The following is a 21860-nucleotide window of genomic DNA, read 5'->3' on the forward strand; positions in this document are numbered from 1 at the left end:
TGACATTTCGCTGGGGGCTAGAGTAGCAAACAACTTTAGAGACACTTTGGCAACAATTATGCAAGGCGGCAATTATGACCCTACCCGAGGGTGTTGATGATTTTGTAGTTGATTGTGATGCCTCAATCATGGGTTTGGGATCAGTGTTGATGCAGCGGGGTCGCGTGATCGCTTACACTTCAAGGCAGTTGAAGCCTCATAAGGCGAACTACCCGACACACGATTTGGATTTGGGGGCGTTTTTTCTCCCTCAAGATAGGGATCGTTTTACTATCTACACAGACCACAAGAGCCTGAGGTATTTGACGGATCAACCAAACCTGAATATGAGGCAACGTTGTTGGCTGGAAGTGGTGAAGGATTATGATTGTGAGATACTTTATCAACTAGGAGGATGTGCATGGCCCGATTTGTTGGGGCGAGGTCAGTCAGCGGGTCATGGGGAGCACCGAGGTGGTGCTTAAGACCACTAAGCTAATTCAGCAGGTTTGGAGCAGGCTCCAGACAGCTTGGAATCGGCAGAAGAGTTATGCTGAAAGGCACATGTCAGCTTAGAGTCGGCAGAAGAGTTATGCTGAAAGGCGCCTGTCAGACTTGGAGTTCCAGGTGGGAGATATGGTTCTTTAGAAGGTGTCGCCTTGGAAAGGTGGCCTCGATTTGAATCTAAGTTTTTCTCTATTGAACATATAAATGTGAACACCAAAGCAATAACCCTATAGATTAGCATACAATTTTCAAAATCATGTATAAAATTAGGGTTAGATCATTACCTCACTTGTTATGTAGTAATAACAAGAGCCACCTTGACTATTGAAAGCTTAGTGCCCCAAGTATTACACCTCTAATGGAGTCACAAACACTCAACACAACAAGAATGACAATGAGATACAAGAAATCGGCCAGGGTTTCTATCTGGAATACATAGACCGAAATTCCAAGTGTTTGGAGGGTTTATATAGTTGAGTAAGCTACTATGGTTTCTGAAGGAAACCCTAATTCCTTGCTTAAGGAACAAGTAGCCCATGAAGTCCCTCTTTAGAGCCTTTGGACGAAATCCTATGGGATTACCCATAAATTTTGTCCACTCCACTCTATGGAGTCCATCAGTCCAATCTTGTAACTATCAATGATTTGCAAAACAGTCCCTCCATTATTTAGTTCCTTTAATCCCACAATTAATATCAAATTAATTTTTGATTAACTGCTAATTAATAATATGATTTCCACATAATATATTAATCTTATAATATACTAATAAAATCATTTTGAGTACCAATTTATTATTCATATAATAAATCCTACTCTCTCTCTCTCTCTCTCTCTCTATATATATATATATATATATATATATATATATATATATATATATATATATATCCACTAGTTATCCTATCAAGTTGCATGAGTGAAGGCAACCCAAAAGGACCATGCTAAAAATCAAATCAGGTACTTACCAAATATAGGTATGGGATTAGACACCTAATCTAACAGTCTTCTACTTGGATAAGTCTAATACTTATTATTGCAAGTATGACTTTAGAATTTGACTAGCAATTGTAGCTTTCAAAAGCCGTTGTCGAACTCTGATCTTATCAGTAACACGTCCTTTAGATAAGTGATTAAATATTCCTTTATTCTACAAGATATCATATGGACATAAGACATGAATTATAATCATTCTCTCTATACAAGGTTTGTTTCCCGACTTTCGATTTATGACCACTGACTCAGACTACAATTAAACACATCAACTTAGTTCAGGCTTAGTCAAGAGCTTAGGTTGTCATCACTAAATCATCGAAGGGACCACATATATCTCTTTTATCCCATTTGGGTAAAAGGAATGGATAAGCTTCGACTCATATGCTTGTACTATTTACTCATCAAATCACACACAATAATATGTTTTATAACATCAAGTTACTGATGTGTTTACATATTACCAATACACAACCGATTTGTAAACAACAACTATATGTCTCCGTTTCAAGAATATAAGATATTATCATCTCACAATCACTCATGATAAAATCCATGAAGTGATTCAGATGAGCGTGGGTTTAATCCAATACTCAAATTCCAATTTCAGGAGTACTCATGAACATTGCAGCAAACATTGGCCCTTTAGACAATATACATTCACATTCATGACAGTCTTAATTCACTACTTACTTCCAAAGTATAATCGATTGTGGATGTTTGAATAACCTAGTTATTCGGGAAGTAAAACATGCGAAGTGAAACACAAGAATAACCTAATCCAATATGGTCTCAAACTTTTGAAGATAAATAAAACACTTTTTTATTTAATCACCATATTAATTAGACCTTACTCATTGTATAATGTTTCGATCAATCAACTTAATACTTGAATTAAAACAATAGTTATCCCATGCTCCAAGCGTGCACACTATGTTTATCTATGGCCCTTTCTTTGTGAAATAGATTAATTGAACACACTTCCAATGATGCTCATTTCACAATTCCCTAATCCTTGTCACAAGTGTAAGAATACCAAATTCATGCCACTACATGAATCTTGTTAAATCTAAATGAACATGCAATGTTCCTTTTGTAATGTCGATGCACCAAGTTCACTAAGGCGCTGTTTGATTTTCTGAAGTAAAAATTCATGAAGTCTGCAGACTACCTCTGCAACCCTCTGCAGTAAAAGAGGTGGACCAAACGGCTGCAGACTATAATAAAAAGTGTGTTTGTTTTTTAACATCTGCATACTGCTGCAGATATTAAAAAATTAAAATAAACTAATTTTATAAACCGAAAATAGCTTTTTAATACGTAAAATTTAATAATGTATAACATTTCGGTAAAAATTAATGATATTTCAGTAAAAAAGAATGATATTTCAACAAAAAATAAAGATATTGATGAGATTAAACTAACCTTTAATCTATAAAGATCGATTAGATCTTGAACAAGTATATAAACATAAACAATATGAATGCAATAAAAAGAATAAGTCAAGATGGAATCAAATGTGTCGAATGATTAAACAAAATCCTCAGAAGAGCTCGATTATGAACATCAACTGTAGAGGATTGGAAGGTTACAGGAACGATCAAAGAAACCTGTTATCGTCTAGATGTATCGCTATTTTCAGATCTCTAAAAACCTTGACCTAATATGCATGCAAGCGTAAACTTATATACAAAACATAAAAGGTTCACGGCTGGACAGGCCCCAACCGGAATACTAAAAGGCTTATGCTTAACGAGCCCAAAAGACGCAATCTTCAAAAATAATTTCTAGCCCAACAATCTCCCCCTTTGCGTCAATTTGGAGCGAGACCTTCATCAGTTACTTGGGCCAGCAGCTGAAGCAGGCACCTTCTTCTTCACGGTACTAAACAGACATTTGGTGATGGAGAGAATGGTCTGTCTAAACCGGATGTACCAATTAATCATATCTTCAAAGTACTTGATGTCATCAGCTGAGTTCTCTTTACACCGTTTGATAATGAACAACACATGCTCCAAACAAGTTGTGGTGTAAAGATGCTTGTCAGCTAAAGCGAAGAGACATTTCTGTCCTTCCGCTCTAGTGAACATAACCGAGTTGCGTCTCGGGTCGATCCTGCCCAATAGCATTTGGTTGAGATCACTGGCCGATCCCACAGGAGCAATCTTTGGTTTCTTCTTGAAGACTGTGGCGACCTCCTGATCCATTAGGGCAACCTCCATGATGTAGCAGGCTAACATCCTTTTGACATGGTCTAGAATGGGACCATATTCAGCTTCATTAGTCAAAAGGATATTATACAGGACAATCCAATCATGAGGATTTAGATTCGGTAGATCTGCCGGGAGATAAGATGAGCAGTTCTTGCAGATCCCCGAATCAACTTGAACGAACATTTATAAAACGACCTTCAATATAAGGTTTCAGCACCCGAACGTTTACAATCTTCTGGGCGCTCCAAGTAAGGAATTGTGGACGAGCAGCCGCCAGATAGAAGTCAATGAGCTCCCTGTCAAGCTCAGCGTTCGGGTGAGGGACTTCAAAGATGTTTGACAAGACGTGGAAGATGAACGCCTTTCAAGTCAGCGGCATATCGAACTGCGAATCGACAGTGTTGTTGCAGTCGAACGAGATAACCGGCTCGAGCCATAAAATGCTAGGAGTTTCAATGGCCTCTTTAATCAAATGTTCCCTGGTCTAGGCAGGGAAGAGAGTCTTTCGGCTCTCAAGGAGATCGTGGGGTTCTTTTTGTTTGCGTTCGGCTTCTTCAGCCTCTCGCGCCACACGACTGGCATTTTCATCAACCTTGCGACTGTTCTTTCTTTTTAAAATGTCATCAATGGTCTCCTTGTCGCCTTCTTCATCTTCTTCCTCAGCTATGTTTTTGCCTTTTTCCTTCACACCCGAGCCTAAAGCTTGATCAGTCGGAGATGGTTCAGTCGTGTGAGTAGCTTTGGAGGAAGGAGGTGGTTTTGATCCTGTCTTCTCATCTCCCCCTTGTTTCGGAATGGACACGAAACTTGGGAGCCCTTCTACTTTGTTAAGAAGATCGATGGCTGGAGAGAGTTTTTCAGCAAGGGAACGCCTCACCGAAAAGTTTAAGATGGGATCGTGTGCTTCCAGAATGTTGGATATAGCAGCGTGGACATCCGAAACACACGTCTTGATCACCTCCCTTTCGGATCGAAGATCTTCCAGTTGTTGTTGGGATTGGGAGAGTTGAGTTGTCTTGACCTCAAGGGCGGTTGTTTTGGTTGCCAGATCGTCCATTAACGAACGCTCGGTTGCAAGATCCTCTTGTAGCTTGGCGAGGCGAGCATCAATGGAGGCACGAAGGGCCGAGTTGTCGTCGCATATGTTTTGACGGAGAGTAGCGAACGAAGGAAACTCCGATGAGACAAAGTTGGCCAATTGTTGAATAATTGGTTCCAAAGATGTCTTGGTGGCATTGGCACTTTCCTGCAGGGACTGCAGCAGGGTAGAAGCGTCAGAAAATAGTTTATCGACTTTTTTGGTCGCAGCCCCACAGACTCTGGTAGAGGCTTCAATCGCAGCAATTGCTGAGGCCACCGAATCATGTTGAGCCCTGGAGAAGGCATCAACAATTTTCTGAAGGGTAGCTTCAGAAAGAGAGGACTGGTGGTTGGAAGAGGATGCGAGAAGTAGGTCAATCTTCTCGTTGAGCTCTTTGAGATGCTTCTTTGTTACTGGAGCATCATCCTCCTCGTCACTTTGAACTTGAAACGGACTATAGTAGACCGAATCAAAGATCATATTTTCACCACCAAGATAAGGGTTTTCGCCCTCAGAGGCATTTTCAGGAGATGAAGGGGGTGGTGAAGTTGGGGGTGTTGTGGGTTTGGAAGGATCAGGTTGAGTGGGTGTTGGTAGAATTTTGGTTGGTGGTTGAGTATGGGTAGTTTCGGTTGTTTGGGTTTTGGTTTGAGGTGGTTCGGTTACGTGTGGTGATTCGGTTGTAGTTGTAAAGATTGGTGGAGGGGAAGGAATTGGGGAAATTGGAAGTTCCATCTCTGGGGTAGGGGACCGAGGTGGTGTGTTGCCTCATTGAGGAGATGCATCTCCTTGAGAGTCGTCAGAACCCGAACTCTCACCCTCAGAGTCACTCGAAGAAGAGGGAATTACAAGCTTTCGCTTCGGTTGGGTCTTCCTCCTCTTCGGCGGTGGGGATTGTGCGGCTTTCGGTTGTTTCCGCTTTTTAGGAGAAGGTCCCTTTGGAGCTTTGGATGTTTGCTTCCCTTTTCTTCCTTTTTGCCCCTGCTTACCGGTTTGTCTGCATCGTGAATTGACCTGAGCATATCCGGGGTAAGTTCCCTTGGACCAGATGGCCTTAGCTCCTTGAGCTTCCGAATCAACCTGCTGTCATAGGGCACGTCACCATACATTGACTCCGGGATAGAGCCAATGAAGGAGAATTTTGATGCATCTGAGATGATGATCTTCTTGGTATGGAAAGTACCAACAGAAGACATCGATGCACCATCAGCAGTAGAAACATTAAATCTATCCATGGCCCATTTTGTAATCAGGATCCAGAATCGGGCCAACGATACCTCAGAGTGTTGGGATGAAGAGGAGAGGCTTTGAATAAGTTGTTGCCATAGGACAAACCCATAGTCCAGGTTAATCCCATTGTAAACCACGTACATGATGGAGAGGAAGAGACGACTTGCACCATCTGATCCTGAGCTTCTTTCCGACAAGCCCTTGAAAAGGACTGTAAATAGACTGTTCCACTGTGGCGGCAAGCATGACTTTTTGAACCTTGCGACAGAGGTAAGAACTTCTGTGTATCCCATGTTGTAAAACATGTTATACAGATGACCAATCTAAATCGACTCCGGATGAACTCTTGAAGGGTCAACAGCAAACCCTAGCAAGGTGCAGAAACGTTGGCGAGAGACTGAGGTTTTGTGTTCTCCAATCTCGAAAAAGACCCGGTCGACGGCCTTGTCGTAGTATGCAGTCGCGTAGACCTGCGATAGGGCCACCATCGGCACAGATTCGATTCTGGAGAGAGCCGGAACAAGTTGGGAATACTTCAAACACTCTATGACCGGCGACATATAGGAGTCGTACGCAAGTGGGTTAAGATCAATGACCAGACATTGTTGTGGGCGAATGGGAAGGATCTGTGAGGTAGCATGAACAGAAGAGGAATCAGCCATTTGTTTTGCAGGTATGAAGGAAACTGTTTGGGAGTATTTGCGCTCTGGAAATTTTGAAGGTGGTAAAGAGGTAAAAGGTGGTGTAGTGGGCTATTTATAGTGGGTGATAGGAGAGAGAGAAATCGTTTCAAATCTCTTATGGAAATTTGAACCGAGTTGTTGAGTGATAGATGGATGACAGTTGGGGCGTGCGATGATCACGTAGGAGAGAGAGTGTCAGGTTCCTAGGATCACGCCGCCCAACAAGCGTCGTTTCATAGGGACAAGCCGTTACTATTTCCACACGTACATTTAATGCCACAGGACAAGAGAGAACTTAAGGTTTAAAAGGATTCCCGTTAAATTACGATCAACCATTTATTAAGAAATGTTGAAAGGCTTCTTTTAATTAGGCTAAAGAAGAGTGGCTTGAAAATAAAATCTCAGAAAGAAAAATAAGAACTAGATCCCAAGGGAAGAAATGTTATGGGTTTTAACAATTTCATAGGAATCACATAAAATTGGAGATTTTAATAGGGTACTTTCGTCAATCCTTTAGTGAAAACTTGAGCAACTTAATTGTTCACTGTCAATTCATTAGGTGTGGAATTTTGGGTTTCACTTAGCTCATAGTGACACAATACTAAGATCATAAACACAGATGTTGTGTAACCATAAACCTCAGTGGTAATTTCTGAGAGTCTCAAGGGTTACTATGATGGAATGAGTGTAGTGGAGAAGTAATGTGGAGATGGTGTAAGAGAACGAAGTACCTCTGCTGCGAAAAGAAGGACCAAGTAGGAAACTCTTAACTCATGTGAGAAAAGAGTGACGTAGCTCACGATTAGAATAAATGAGTTGGCCTTATTGGGAAGACAAGGTTTGTGTATACCAGGTCATGAAGGCCATTATTCAAAATCTTATGAGGCTTGAGACACATACAACAGCATGCTTCTAGGGACACTTAGGTATTTCATCAAATTTATCCCCATAAACGAACACGAACACACAAAAAATAAAATAAAAAAATATTTTTGGAGTTTTTGAGATTAAAAAAAATTTGAAAGAGGAAAAGAAAAAGAATAAGACTTAAAAAAAATTAGACATAAAAAAAACTTTAAAATTAGACAAAAGGAAAACCGAACCCGAACATTTAGTTGGTTTCGGTTGTTGAAAATTTTGAAAAACCGAACCCGAACCTTCGGTTGGTTTCGGTTCTAGAAAATTTTGAAAAACCGAACCCGAACCTTCGGTTGGTTTCGGTTCAATAAAATTTTGAAAAACCGAACCCGAACCTTCGGTTGGTTTCGGTTCAATAAAATTTTGAGGAACCAAGAAATTTAGGCAAACAAGAAAAAGTAATTTTAACACGAGGAAAAACAAAAATTGTACAAGAAGTAATGAGTGAGTCAGATAGTTGAACCGAACCCGAACGTTCGGTTGGTTTCGGTTCTTACGTTTGAGTTTGAGCGGTAGTGTGAGGTACTAACTCTGATTCCATCATACCTAGTCCTTGCAATATTTTATAGAATGATGCTTCAGGAAGAGCTTTTATAAAGACGTCAGCCAGTTGATCAGTGGTTCTTACGAAGTGAACTTCGACGTTTCCATCTTCCACGTGATCTTTGATGAAGTGATACCTCAGTGCTATGTGTTTGGTTTTGGAGTGTTGCACTGGGTTATGACAGATCCTAATTGCACTTTCAGAGTCACAATATAGTGGGATCTTCTTCATATTGAGTCCATAGTCTCGAAGTTGACTTTGGATCCAAATCACTTGTGATGTGCAGGATGCAGCTGTAATGTATTCCGCTTCGGCAGTAGACAACGACACGCACGTTTGTTTCTTGGATTGCCAGCTAACTAACTTCCCGTCAAGAAATTGACAACCACCAGTTGTGCTTTTACGGTCGAGTCCACATCCTCCAAGGTCAGCATCAGAATAGGCTTGAACAAAGAAGCCTGAGTTGGATGGATACCATAGACCTAAGGAGGTGGTTCGCTTGAGATAGCGTAAGATGTTCTTCACTGCAAGCATGTGAGGTTCGCGTGGGTTTGCCTGAAATCGAGCACAATAACACACAGAAAACATGATATCAGGTCTACTAGCAGTTAGATACATCAGTGAGCCAATCATTTGACGATAGAGCGTGATATCGACAGCCGGTTTGTCTAGGGATGGGGTAAGCTTGGTGCCGAATGCCATTGGGACTTTGACTTTTGTGTCTCCCATCATACCAAACTTTGCTAGGAGAGTATTCGTGTAAGCTTCCTGATTAATAAAGATGCCTTCGGGTCCCTATCTTATGTTTAAACCAAGGAAAAAGTTAATAGGACCCATTGAGCTCATTTCAAATTTAGTCTCCATCAGCTTTCTGAATTCAGCTGTTAAGTTGGGATTCGTGGAGCCAAAGATGATGTCATCGACATAAATTTGAACTATCATAAGGTGGTTACCTTCCTTTTTGCGAAAGAAGGTTGGGTCAACCGAACCTTGTTTAAATTTAGACATCTTTAAAAATTTTGTAAGCGTTTCATACCAGGCCCTCGGAGCTTGCTTGAGGCCGTACATAGCTTTATCCAGAATATAGCAATGATTTGGATGCTTTTCGTTCACGAACCTAGGAGGTTGCTCCACGTACACAGTTTCTTCGAGTTCTCCATTGAGAAATGCACACTTGACGTCCATTTGGAAAACCTCAAAGTTCTTGTGAGCAGCATAAGCCAGAAATATTCTAACAGATTCTAGCCTAGCTACTGGAGCGAAAGTCTCTTCATAGTCTATCCCTTCCTCCTGACAGTATCCCTTTACCACCAGACGAGCCTTGTTCCTTATAACATTACCTTCCTTGTCCATTTTGTTCCTAAAAACCCATTTGAGACCAACAACCGAAGCATTTGGAGGAGTTGGAATGAGGCGCCAGACTTTGTTCCTTTCAAATTCGTTCAGTTCGTCTTGCATTGCTTGAACCCAATCAGAGTGATCTAGGGCAGTATTAACTGTCTTTGGTTCAACCTTTGATACGAATGAGTTAAACATACAAAACTCAACCTTTGAAAATAAGGATGTCTGTTTTGCCTTCAGTTGTGATCGGGTCAGAACCTTTTCAGAAACATCGCCAACTACTTGAGAGACAGGATGATCTCTGGTCCATTTGATAAGAGGAGGGTAATTCGGATTAAAGGTTGGATCTAGTTCAGCATTGATCATTTCTTCTGGCTCAGATTGGCTATCGTAATCGAGTGTCAGATCATCATGTTCGTCCTCAATTGATGAGCTTTGAGAGGCATGAGGTTCAGGTGTTTCTTGTGGTACTGAGCTTCCAGGCGTTGAGGCATCTTCGGTTGGAGAGGTATCTTCTGTTGGAGAATCATCTTCGGTTGGTGAAAGACCTTCGGTTGGAGTGGTAGAATTTAGTTTCCCCTGGACTTGTGAGCTTGGCTCCCCCTCGACTTGTGAGCTTGGCTCCCCCTCGACTTGAGAGCTTGGCTCCCCCTCGACTTGAGCGTTGTTGGAAGGCGAGTCATTAGTGGTTGATCCTTCTTCATGCATTCTTCTTGCAGCATCTTCGACAATCTGCTTCATATGATCAACTTTGTTGTCTGCTGCACCTGCTTCGGAGAGTGAAGCTTTCTCTGGTTCGTCAAAGAGCTCCAGAAATGTCTCGTATAAATTGGCGACCGAAACTGTGACCTTGTTAGTTAGAGGAAAGATTTCCCCTGCAGTGTCTTCTTTGGCCTGTAGCTTCTTGACATAGGTATCGTCAAAGGTCACATAGTATGTTTCTTCAATCCTTCTCGAACGCTTGTTTAGGACCCTGTACGCCTTGGATGTGAGAGAGTAACCCAGAAAAATTCCCTCGTCGGCTTTGACATCAAACTTGTTGCGGTGTTCTTTAGAATTAAAGATGAAACACCTTGAGCCGAACACATGGAAAAATTTCACATTGGGCTTTCTGTTGTTCAGTATCTCATATGGAGTGAGCTTGAACCTCTTGTTGAGATAGGACCTGTTCTGTGTAAAACAAGCAGCCGAAATAGCGTCAGCCCAAAAATAAACCAATAGTTTCGTTTGCATTATCTATTGGAGCTTCCCAGAAGTACTCATCGCAGCCATCAGCATTGTCTTCGTTTACAATAGCTGTGAGTTCAGCTGTTTGATGTTCGGTAACTCCTGTCACCTTGTATACTTGATTCGGAGTGGTCCTGACCTTTTGATACACAACCGCTTTCTCAACTAATAATGGGGACTTTTGATGGGACAACCGAGCGAACTCCACTGAATTTTCAGAAATAAGATTCTTGTGGTTTTCAGGTTCGGTTTTAATAAATTCTGAGCAGTCAACCGTGTCCTCTACAGAAATTTCACTCATGTTTTCGTCCTCGTTAAGCTCAGATGCATTTTCAACATCAATTTTGTTTTCTGAGCTTACGTTGGCGTTTAAAGAGTCAAATTTTTGCATGGTTTCGGTTCTCAGTTTAAGTCTGTCATTTTCATCCAAAAAAATTTTAAGCATGTCCTTGTGGTCTTTGGATTTAATGAAGGACTCAATTTTGTCCAGTCCATACATGTAGGTCGGATTGACATCATCAGATGATATCACACTCTCACAATTGTAGGCTTCGGCATCGATTTCATCTTCCTTAAACTCTAGGAAGGGCAAAATCATGCGGTGGATCTTTTGGCCTATTTCACAATCCAAGTGAAGCTGAGTAATATTTGAGTATAAACGTTTAGCAATTAAACAAAAAACATTCCGCTGTTTTAACAATTTTAAATTGTCTCTTTGCAAATAAATGTTTTCGTCTCTAACTTTAACTAATTCCGACTCCTTTAACTCGATCCACATTCTCCGCTCCTCACTTTTCGATGCTACCCTGCTCAATTGATCAGTTAGGTTAGAATTGGTGACCCGAGTTTGGGTTAAGCTACTATCTAGATGAGAAATTCTTGTATTAACATTTTTTAGTTCTTTCTCATATGAGGTTGATGGTACTTTGGATGAAACAAAAACAGATTGTACCTTCTTTATCAGTTCATCGAGCTCACTGAACTGTTGGCTAAGTGGTTTGGCCGCAAAACACATATCCTCCTGTACCTTCGGTCGATCGCTTCCTCCATCAGTGTTGTATCCCCTTATTTGAGATACGTCAGTCACCATGAAGCACCTTCCTCCACTGCTTTCCTCCTTAGCCACATAAGCCTTTCCATGGGTAGGCTTCCTCACTTCATCGTCTTCTGAGTCGGTAGACCAAACTTCCGTGCTACTGAACTCGTCACCTTTAACCGAACCCTACACAATAAGAGCATTAATAGAAGGGTTAGCGGTAGACTTCTTCTTTCTCAACTCGTCCAATCTTTTCTACAACACAGCTTCCTCATCATTTCCATCATCTTTTTCAGCCATCTTCTTAAGGACACAGTCCTTGGCATAGTGGTTTTTCCCACCACAGTAGAAACAGCTTACTCCGGAATCGCCATCCACCTTCGGTTCCTTCTTGTGCTCCTCAGCCTTCGGTTCATTGTTCACCTTTTCAGAGCTGTAACTCCCCTGCCAGTTTCAGTTTTTGTTGCTGGGCAATCTCTTCTTTATGAACCTCTTGGGATTGGACACCATCATGGCATAATCCTCAGATGTGAGATCATATTCCTCCAGGTTGAGGTCTTCATCCTCCATCACAACTTTACTTTTAGATAGGAGGGCCAACGAACCAAGACTAGTAACGACGTTCTTTTCTTGCACCACAATCTTCTCTTGGGACTTAAGAATACCCACCAGTTTCGCCAAAGAGTATGATTTAAACTGCTCATGAGCTTTGACTGTGGAAACTACTGCTCTCCATTCAGACCTCAATCCGTTCAAGAAAGTAACCTTCTGTTCGATAAGCTTCCTTTCAATATCGTGTTTAATCATCTTGCTGAGAAGATGATTAAAACGATCAAACGTCTGGGTCACCGTTTCTTCGGCTCCTTGCCTGAATTCTCCAAACTCAGATAAAAGCAAAGTTTGAATAGAATGTTCAAGATCCTCGTCTGTAGAATACAGTTCACGAAGTCTATCCCAAACTTCCTTTGCCGTCGTGCATGAGCTAACCAACCTGAATGTGTCGGACTAAAGGGCGAATCTGATCAACCTTAATGCCTTGATATTGCACTGGAATTTATCCTTTTCATCTTGTGCAATATCCTTCACGTCCTTTAGTAGATCATTGTACTCCTTTTGTGTCTTGATGATTCTGGACGATGCAGAATGAGAAAACGGTCCATTGGTGATGGCTTCCCATATGAGATACCCATTATCCTCCGATCCAATCACGTAGTCTTCAAAGTGATGCGCCCATACTTCATAGTCATGGGTGTATAAGATAGGAATCTTTGTCGTCGAACCAATGCTATTGGAAATATTAATAAGGTTTGATTGCGTCGCGTCCATTATGATCGTAAAAACCTGTTCAAAGATCAGACTTGTAATAAAGCAGATTAGGGCAAAACAATAAATATCAAGATACGTCAATAGAGAGATGACGGCTCAATAAATATTGATAATTGCGGAAAAACCCTAATGGAAATCTTTTTCACAGAAAAGATGTGTATCGATTACACAGCCTCCTGCTCTGATACCAATTGATGAGATTAAACTTACCTTTAATCTATAAAGATCGATTAGATCTTGAACAAGTATATAAACATAAACAATATGAATGCAATAAAAAGAATAAGTCAAGATGGAATCAAATGTGTCGAATGATTAAACAAAATCCTCAGAAGAGCTCGATTATGAACATCAACTGTAGAGGATTGGAAGGTTACAGGAACGATCAAAGAAACCTGTTATCGTCTAGATGTATCGCTATTTTCAGATCTCTAAAAACCTTGACCTAATATGCATGCAAGCGTAAACTTATATACAAAACATAAAAGGTTCACGGCTGAACAGGCCCCAACCGGAATACTAAAAGGCTTATGCTTAACGAGCCCAAAAGACGCAATCTTCAAAAATAATTTCTAGCCCAACAGATATTTTAGTAAAAAATAATGATATTTCATCAAGAAATTATCATTATTGAATATAAAAAAATGAAAAATAAATTCAATAAGAATAAACGAAAAAAACAGAAAAAAAATGTGAAATAAAATTTTAATAACATATAATCAAAATTTCAGCAATAAAAAAAGAAGAAGAAGAGGTTGGAAGAGGTTAGAAGAGGCAGTACAAATGCTGCGCCAAACAGAGCCTGCGCAGAGGTTTTTGACTCAAAAGACTTCTAAAAAACAAACAACTGCGAGATGAAAAGTGTTGCGCGTGTGCTGCGCCACGCAGCAGTAAGAGGTTTGAAGAGATTTTTTCCAAAAAACAAACAGCACCTAAGACTTGGCCAATGATATTACAAAATGTTCTACTAGAGATTTGTTACAGAACAATTCCATGGAGATCAAGTCTCACATTCAAGGTACATTCCTTGAACATCCTTCATGCATAAAAGTTTCTAGCTTACACATAGATTCTTAACATCTAACTCCCATTATGGAAACTTTTTCAGAATTGCCATATGACTGTCCATTCTTAATAGAATCCTATCTATTCAGAATTATATCAATATGGTCCATTCATTACCATACTTCCAATTATCCCAAGCAACCAATCTTTGGTAAACCATAGATTATCCTTGACAGTTGTTTAACAACTTTAGTCATATCCGGTTTTGGTCCTTTTTACCTTTTAATGCTCTAGGCATTTGGAAAAACCAGAATAGGTGAATATTATAGCATATGCAGTCGATCCTATACCCGAAGCATATAGGATATGATTCATAATGTTTTACATAAATACATGATACTAGACCAGTCTTTTGCTATAATATTTCCATGTATAGAATTTCCTATGTTGAAACGTTTCAAAAAAACATTCATATATGTTCATGACTAAGTTCTATTAAAATTTCAATCTAAACCTTTTAGATTCGAAATGAAATATTAATGCCCTCTCCCTTAAGACTTACTATAGCGAAACAATTTCCAAATTCCGCAACTTTGCAAATTTAGAACTTTGCTTCCTATAAATAGCATTGCTCACTTGCAACACTTAACATAATAATCACGCTCCCACTAGCATAACAGTTATGTTCTTACCAGCATAACAATTATGCTCTCACTAGCTTTGACGTGTACTCAGAAATCAAATGGACTTCTAGAAATCAATACCTATTGACTTTCTTACCAAAGTTTAGATTTCTAATACCTGGTGCTTCGATAATTCTTTATTTAGGTTTCTCAAGCTCATACACCATTCATTAGATAGCTTATGTGTGTGTCTAAACCCTTTCAGAACTTATAGTGATAACTCCCAAATGTTCAAACTATTTGTCATTTCTCATAATGCGAACTATGAAATGGGATGTTGTAATCATACTCGAATTTGAGAATGTAATTACCATAACTACTAACTCTAATGATATTAATCAATATTTAAAATCTACTAGCAAAAGTGTTTCCTCACAACCATTTTCATGAAGTAGAGAGAAACCTTTTGTCACTTAGATTTTATGGTGTATGTGTTCCTCTCCATGTGAATTAGTCATTTCTAACCACTATCATAAGACAAGGTTTATGATAAATCCAAACTCATATGGACTGAACCTGCTTATTCTTAATTTATTGCCATCTGGCAGCACAAGGGCCTACCATTGCTTCCAAGTTATTTAGTAGCTCACCCACACTAATCAATGTACTTTCACTGATCAAGGCGTTTACCTTATATAATCAAATGGGAACTCATAGAACTCACATGCATAATTAACATAACTGGAATGACACAGAAACATGAATATGTCAACACGATATGTCATCAACCTCACTTGTGTGCTAGTGATAACTAAAAGGTTTATTCTTGATTAGTTCTTGAAACTATTCAAGACCATTAAGACTCCCACTGACCTCTTGACATATAAGATTGTTTGTCAAGGAACATTCATTGCCAAACAAATATTCAAGAGTTAGTGTGAGTTCTTATCAAGAAACACTTCATATAATTGGTCTTAGTTGGTCTTTGTTTTAGCCAAAACATCACAACTACCAATTTTGAATGTGCAAGAGTAGGAAACATTTATACTCCACATTTCATGAGGTATTATAAATCTACTTACAATATGTTACTCAAGGTACAACTTGGAGTAACTCTAAAACTTGTTTTTGGAATGAAGTACAAATTATCCTTTTGATTTAACCATTTCAACAGTTCCCAATACTTCTTCTTAGTCATGTAAATGCACTAAGGTGTCCTTAGAGGATCAATTGTGACATGGTTCCACAATCATTAGGATGATCATAAAACACTATACCAAAGTACTCTCCTTTCCTTTCAGATCGGAGAAAATTTATCTTTCTACCTAATTGATTCTTCTTATTCGTTCTGCTATACTTTGAAACTTTTCAAGGTATTAGAATTAAACTTAAACTTGTAAGCATAACCAAATTTACTGAACTATCAGTAAATCATGACGAATAGACTTATCGTCTTTTATGGTGTATGTGACTAGTCCACATCAATGTGTACTAGATCCCTTAGTCATTCAATTGAATCGCATACATATATGAATAAGGAATGAGTCCCAATTTCCCAATGATCAAGATTCTCATACATTACACAATTCAAATCGTATGATTCCAAGTTTGTGTCAAACTGAGACTTGGGCGATGAGAATCCTTCCTCACTTGGTAAATTATGACATTACCACAAGAGATATAACTAAGAATCAAATCCTTTTTCAACATTGCTATTAGTACAAATATAAACACAAATTTTCACAAATGTCATTGCAAGGATACATAAAATATGACAAAATCAAATTTTACTTTATTTATAAAAATGTGAAAAAAAAAAACTTATCCTTACAATGCAAATACAAATGAAAACTATGTTTCTAAATATTCCTAAGCAATCTATCATAACTCCTAAGTAGCAACTCAAAAAATCCGATCATTGAACCATGTAATTAAAATCCATCTGTTCATGATCAGACTTAGCTTACTCTTATTTTAAGCCCCCTTCATTTTCTTCGATCCTACAAAAAATCAAAATGTAATTTTATCACATCATGTATTAAGAGTCTATGAATAGGAACTTAATAGAGTTAGATAGTGGATTTACCTAAAGTAGAGTCATACAGTTTGACTTTACTATCCTTGCAATCTCTCAGGTAGATACGGTAGCTTCGCCTCCAATGCCCTTTCTCTTGCCAATAGAAACATATGTACTCTTTGGGAATGACACATGGGGCTATCTTGGAATTCGCCTTTATCTTATGATCAGACTTTTCGACTATGGCTGATTTCTCCCCCCTTAGGAGGAGAAACCATTTCTGGACTATCACCTTTGCCATCACCAATTTCCATGGAAATTTTGGATGTAGATCTACCAATCAAAATTTCTTGACTAGTGCGCCAAAGCAGTGCTGCTTCATCAGCAATTAGCAAATATGTCAGATCAATAAGGTTCACATCGTTGTTAGTCACATAGTGATCTTTAATAAACTAACTATATGACTCGGGGAGTGACTGAAGAACCAAATCAACAACCAACTTCCTTGGGAAAACGACACCCAACATCCCTATTCTATAAATTCATGACTTTATCTTCAAGACATGTGCACATACAAACCTTCCATCTTGGTGTTTGCTTGCCAATAGGGCTTGAGTGACCTTGAACTTTTCAAGTCGACAAAAATGTGGGCAGGGAGAATCACTAGACGAGCTAGAGGAAGAGAAGTATGATTTCTGGTTCCACCAATGCATGAAGGAAGGATTAATCTTTCACCTTGATCGACACGTGGAAGATCATCTTCAGAAGGAAAGCCTTTTTCCAAAGGATTGAGGAAAACTATAGTTGTCCGAACTAGACATCTATAAAAGGGAGAAATTCAAGTTAGTTGATACAATCCTTAATATAACACCTAAATGAAATATTAAGCCTAGGACCCATCACAATAATCACAATTCGGAAGAGGGATGTCGTAATCCAATTGAAAATTATTTGAAGGTATGTAAATGACGATTTACCAATTCCATCTTGAAAACGAAATTTAAAATGAATTAGGTTTTAAATGAAATTCCTAGATCTTTTGAGATTCATTGAACCTTTCAATGGCATGTTTAATCTCGATTATGAGGTAGTTTGGGGAACTCACTATGCTTTGTGCTTACTGTTTTTAGCTTATGTTTCAAGTACTTCTGGTTGCAAAGGGAAGAGCTCGGGTTGACTGCATCGTACACACCATTAGGTTTCTGCATATGATGTTTTACTATGATTTTATGACATTTGATACATTGGTTATTTGAGATGTATGGATGATATTTGGAAATACTGTTTTATCTATTTTAAAAAAAGAAAATTTTGGGACTGTGTTTTTGTGACATCCCTAAAATCTCGTCCAGAAAAGACCGATTTCATTTATACTTCTTTAAAATAATTTCAGAGTAAATCCTTTTGATTTAAAAGAGTTGCGGAATTTGTTCCCAAAACAAAATATGATAAATTAATATTTATCAAAGCATTTCATCAGGAGATGCATTTTCATTATATAATCAAAACTCGAGATTTCATGTTCCGATACAGACCATAAAGCATAAACGATAACATTACAAGTCATTCAACAAATATATACATATACAGACTTGTAAGCAAAACAACTTGATGATTCATCCATCTTATGCCCTCGCGCCACTTCCTGTAATGCAAATAAGATTGAGTGGGTCAGGCTTGGGAGCCTGGTGAGCATATAGGGTTTTCAACCCACAATAAATAAATTATATTTAATTTCACCAACCAACAATAACCCGATTACCCATTTCCATTATCCTCACTTTACGTCCCTAAAACAACATCTATCTCAAGGGACCTAATCTAGGATTTTCATCACGACGGACATTACTGCTAAGGGGTTTCCTCAACAATAGATATCCTAAAGGCAACCATGAGGAGGATAGAGTACACCGGTGAACACATCGTTCACAACACCTAGAGGTTATGAACCTGCTAGCGTTCCACAAGACTATCTAGAAAGAGTCTGTGGTCGTCATCCATACTCCGCTAGATGACTAGGTCAACAACAACAACATCGAGGCCTCTCATCTGTTTATCACACATCAACTATCTACCCATGTTCTACCCAACATATTAGTAGATAAAAATATATATTTTTATACATAGTTTAAAACCTGTATAGCATGTTCAATCAATACATATTCCACATAACAGATGAGGCACACACACATAACACATATTTCATAGAGAATAAATCGGATCTATGAGATAGAAGAAAGTGAATATACATTCATGCTGGAATAGTGTCTAAGGCTGCAACTATATTAGGTAAGTATTTGACCCGATTGTTCATGGTCCTTTTGGGTTGCCTTCACCATAGCAACTTGGTAAGATGATTTATTATGAGAGAATAGATATTATTAATATATTATGAGAATAATATAAGGAATAATAATATAGTTATTTGATTAATGTAAGTTATAGATTAATTAGTATTAATTTGGTGACTTAAGGAGATTAATTAAATAAGAGGGTATAAACTGTCAATTGCTTGATAGTTAAACTTTAGACTGTAAATCCTTATTGGATAAAGGGTTGAACGAATTCTAGGCTAGGATAAGCCCTAAATTCGTCCAAGGCTATCTTTGGTAAGGATTTGGATGACTCTAAGAGATGATTATCCAACTAGGGTTTAAGCTGTAACCCTTAAGGAGTCTACAAGTATAAATAGACCCTATGGCTGAAGGAATTCAACACATCTTCTAAAGTGAGGATACTCTGGTCGAATTCCATCCCCTCTCCTCTCAAATCATCCTCTTTGCTAGTTGGTGTTTGTAAGCCATTAGAGGAGTGACAATTGTGACTTTAGAGCTCCAAGACAACAAGATCAAACAAGAGAATCAAAAGTTATGTTTCTAGATCTGATTTTGTGTTGTTCTTACACCTAATAAGTCATTAGAAGCCTTGGATTCAAAGCATGTTTAATTGAGAAACCTAGATCCAAGCATTAGGGTTTGTATGCGCACTTAGGAATGTTCTTATGTACAAAACCCATCAGTGGTATCAGAGCCTTGATTGGTTTCTATTAAATTGATGCTTGAATGTTTGTATCGTAACTGAAAAATTCGATTTTTATGTTTCTGAGTCATGGACTCGGCGAGTCCCATAGTGGACTCGGTGAGTGGGCCTGACTCGGCGAGTCCAGTATGGGTACTCGGCGAGTCCGAGCGTCAGGATTAGCCAAGAACGGGATTTTTTCATATTTATCTTATGGAAATTTACCTTAATCATATTAGATCAACCCTAATCCAATTTTGCGATATATATGACTATATTTTTGATCTAATTGAAGATAATTATCAATTAATAAAATATTTGATTTCCTTATATGATAATTATTAATTAAATATGGATAATTATGTGATTTAGATTATTTGTTATTTAATCCTTTATGTTTTAAATGTTTAAAACTAGTCCTCAAGTTTTGAAATTTATGTTTTGTGATTAAAAGTTTAATTTAGACAATTTAAATTTCAAACCCTAGAATTTTACAAGGTAAAAATACAACCCTATACTAATATAATATTACAAGTTTAATATATATATATATATATATATATATATATATATATATATATATATATATAACTTAAATGCTAGTCTTACCGTTAGTAGGCCTCATTCACGAAGCTGGTCTATAAGGTGGGTATAAGGTTGCGGCCTATAAAATGGCGCTTAAAGGGTGTACATTCACACCCACCGCTCGCTTGATTGGTGGGGGTCCTTAGCCGAACGGGTAGGATAGGGTAACCTCATCCTCTCATTAAAAGTATAATAAGAAATACAAAGTAACTACATGTTTTATTAAAATTTCCCAATCTTAGATACTTTAGGAAACCTGAATTGATGCAATCCCATGAAATTACACTTTGCACCTTGCTAAGAAGTTAGTGGAGCGTGTGTGGTTTACCGGCACACTAATTAGTTCTAAGTGAAGGTGGCAAAGGGTGATTCATTGTTTATCATAGTTCGATGGAGTGTGTGTGGTTTACCGGCACATCGAATAGGTGATCGTTACAATGAAGGCACCATGTGAATTTGCATGGTAATTCACACCCGCTTTGTGATCCTCGGTATCCCAATCACAAACAAGAGGGGCATATCGAGATTTAAACATGCCATTGAAAAGTTTCAATGAATCTCATCCGAACCTAGGAATTCTCAATACATTTAGGACTTAAAGTTATGTTTTTCATGGTGGAGAATTAGTGAATCGTCATTTACTTACCTTCAAATTGTTTTGGATGTTAGATTACGGCATCCCTTTTCTAATGTGTAAATATTGTTGTTGGATCCTAGCCCTAATTTCTTATTGGGTGAATATTAGGGATTCATATTCTAATCTATCTTTGTCCTTTCTATTTATAGATGTCGAACGCCAACAATGCTGCTACGAGTTCTTTCACTTTGATGAGACTTTGTCAAAAGGTCACCTTTGATGGAACGAAATTTAGCGAATGGATAAGATACATTCGCACGATTTCTCGCTATGAGGATAAGGAGTATGTCCTCGATGAGAAGCTCGCGAAAATCAACCCCGAAATTGCTACCTCCGCCGAAATCACCGCTTTCGAAACTCACGAGCGTGATGCAACGAAAGTGCATTGCATCATGATCGCGACTATGAACTCCGAATTCCAAAAGTCCTACGAGAACATGTATCCGTACGAAATGCATCAAGACTTATTGGAGTGATACCATCAAAACGCGAGACAAGACCGTTATGAGATTTTCACGAACATGATTTCCGCTAAAATGGGTCATGGAGAGTCTCTTACCGTGCACTTGCAAAAGATGCAAAGGTATGTCGACCGCCTTCGCAAGTTAAATGTTGACTTTGGGGAAGACTTGGCGATCGACATGGTGCTTCACTCTTTGCCTCCAAGCTACAATCAATTTAGGATGACCTATCACATGAACAAAGAAGAGGTCACCCTAAGCAAATTCCAAGGTCTCTTGAGGGTCGCTGAGAGCAACTTCAAGGACAAGTCTGTTGCACCAACTCCCAATCCGCCCGCTGCTCCTGTCTTGGCAATTGGACAAGGAAAGGGAAAGAAGAGGAAGGCTTTGTCAAAGAACCATCGCAAGGTGAAAGCCCGAGATGGTGCCTCTTCTA

This window comes from Lactuca saligna, chromosome 5 (genome assembly GCF_052625555.1).
Source record: "Lactuca saligna cultivar CGN05327 chromosome 5, ASM5262555v1, whole genome shotgun sequence".
Taxonomy (NCBI): Eukaryota; Viridiplantae; Streptophyta; class Magnoliopsida; order Asterales; family Asteraceae; genus Lactuca; species Lactuca saligna.